This window comes from Mesoplodon bidens (genome assembly GCF_964165515.1).
Source record: "Mesoplodon bidens genome assembly, contig: HAP1_SCAFFOLD_53, whole genome shotgun sequence".
Lineage (NCBI taxonomy): Eukaryota > Metazoa > Chordata > Mammalia > Artiodactyla > Ziphiidae > Mesoplodon > Mesoplodon bidens.
Genome location: NW_027671920.1, coordinates 2,955,864 through 2,958,682, shown reverse-complemented (window position 1 = coordinate 2,958,682; position 2,819 = coordinate 2,955,864).

The following is a 2,819-nucleotide window of genomic DNA, read 5'->3' as shown; positions in this document are numbered from 1 at the left end:
ATACGCCCTTTTTGGCCAAGTGCGTCATTGTCGAAGTTGTGCCCCTCTTTCTTTGCTTTAAAGGCAATTCCAACCTACCTCTTGAAATCTGTTTCCTGCTATTCAGCCTCGCTTTCAAGTCCGCCTCGTTGCCTTCCCTCAACAGGTTTTTGACGATAGTTGTCCTTTATTACTCTGCCAGTTTGTGAATTGCTGTGCCCCTGAGCTCCATTTTACAACTCGTATTTTGTGAGCTGTACGCAAGTCCAAAATTTTGGTTCAGGACCTATACTGTTTCCCGGTGGGTGGCTGAGTCTCTGGTTAATTCTATTTCCTGCTGGGAAATCAGAGTGACATATGCCCGTCCAAATGCCTAACAGCTACTCTCTCCTTGGTTCTCCCTCTTCCCTTCCATCCCAGCCAAATTGGCATCCTGTGCGAACAAGGAGGTTAAAGTGGCTGTCTCTCCAAGTTGGGAGATTGATAGTAAAGCAGTTGGAAAGTAAAACCGGAGCACCAGGAGAGGGACTACTCGTTGAGTTTTAGAAACCTTTTGTATTCATAGTGTGTCCATTCTCTAGGTTTCCCGTACATGTTATAGCTGTAGTAATATTCCCTTCAACATGGAGTGTTGGGACCCATGGAATGGGGGCCATGCATTTTTGCTTTAAGGGGTCTGCATTTGCTCACCCAATCTCACCAATCCTCTCATTCCCAAGTGTCCAGCCTTATGCCACATCCAGCTCTCATTGTAGATAGGGTCATTCCAGGTTTCATCAGAGACCCTGAAGGAAATGTAAACAATTTCCCTGTTTTTTGGTTTTTTTTTTGAAATTCATTTTTATAGTGGGTTTGAGCTGATTCTCGCTGCCATGTTTATACCAGTCTAGACACACTTGATTCCCTTACTGTGACTTATCAATACATAGGTTTTAAGATTCTTACTAGTCAGATCTATTCCTCTGTGGGAAATATGGGGTTTGAGTCCCTTTCACTGCGGAAGGTGTAGGTCTTTTCTATTCCACAGTTCGTTTTAGAAACGGTACCTGTGCTTATATCAAACTCTGGTTTTATGCATCACCCCACCACTCCTTCCCCCTTAAGCAGGCATAAGAGTGTTTTCTAAATGTGAGACTCGGTTCTCTTTCCTAACTTAATTCATGTGTAGCCATGTTTACAGGATCTTCATAAGTGATATCTTATGATAAGTTTCTTTTTCTGTGTGACTTATTTCACTTAGAATCATCGTACCTGAATCCACTCACTTTGCTGCTCCTGGTCTTATGACATTGATTTCATGGCTGAGGGATATTCCATCGTACATAAGTACCACAATTTTTTGAACCATTTTTATATTTCCTGGGATATTTAAGGTGTAACCAAGTTGAGGTACTTGTAAGCAGTGCAGCCCTAAATTTTGGGGTGGCTCTGTCTTATTGATTTTCAGTTTTCCCAAGGTATATTCCCTAAACTGGAAGTGCCCTGGGCTCTGTAGCTCTGTTGTTTACTTGTTTTAGGGAACGCAATGCACTCCTCCAGTGAGGCAGTTGGCAATTTACATCCCGCCCATCACCATAACAAGGCTCCCTGTTCTCCAGGGCCTGTCATGCCTTTCTGGATTTTAGACATTTTGTGGATGTCCCTTTTGACCGATGGGAAGAGATACTTCTTTGTAGTGCAGATTTGAATTGCCAGCTTGCTTGCTTGGCCAAAAAGGGCGTATGCATTTTCTCCTGAATATATTCAGGAGAAAACGCATACGCCCTTTTTGGCCAAGTGCGTCATTGTCGAAGTTGTGCCCCTCTTCCTGTGCTTTAAAGGCGATTCCAACGTACCTCTTGAAATCTGTTTCCTGCTATTCTGCCTCGCTTTCAAGTCCACCTCGTTGCCTTCCCTCAACAGATTTTTGGACGATAGTTGTCCTTTATTACTCTGCCAGTTTGTGAATTGCTGTGCCCCTGAGCTCCATTTTTCAACTCGTTTTTTGTGAGCTTTACGCAAGTCCAAAATTTTGATTCAGGACCTATACTGGTTCCCGGTGGGTGGCTGAGACTCTGGTTAATTCTTCTTCCTGCCGGGAAATTAGAGTGACATGTGCTCGTCCAAATGCCTAACAGCTACTCTCTCATTGGTTCTCCTTCTTCCCTTCCATCCTCTGCCAATTTGGCCACCTGTGCGAACCAGGAGGTTAATGGGGTTGTCTCTCCAAGTTGGGAGATTGATAGTAAAGCAGTTGGAAAGTCAAACCGGAGCACCAGGAGAGGGACTACTCGTTGAATTTAGAAACCTTTTGTATTCACAGTGTGTCCATTCTCTAGGTTTCCCGTACATGTTATAGCTGTACTAATATTCCCTTCAACATGGAGAGTTGGGACCCATGGAATGGGGGCCATGCCTTATTGCTTTAAAGGGTCTGCATTTGCTCAACCAATCTCACCAATCCTCTCCGTCCCAAGTGTCCAGCCATATGCCACATCCAGCTGTCATTGTAGCCAGGGTCATTCCAGGTTTCATCAGAGACCCTGAAGGAAATGTAAAAAATTTCTGTTTTTTGGTTTTGTTTTTGAAATTCCTTTTATATTGGGTTGGAGCTGATTCTCGCTGCCATGTTTATGCCAGTCTAGATACACTTGATTCCCTTACAGAGAAATATCAATACATAGGTTTTAAGATTCTTACTAGTCAGATCTATTCCTCTGCGGGAAATATGGGGTTTTGAGTCCCTTTCACTGAGGAAGGTGTAGGTCTTGTCTATTCCACAGTTGGTTATAGAAATGGTACCTGTGCTTATATCAAACTCTGGTTTTATGCATAACCCCACCTCTCCTTTCCCCTTAAGC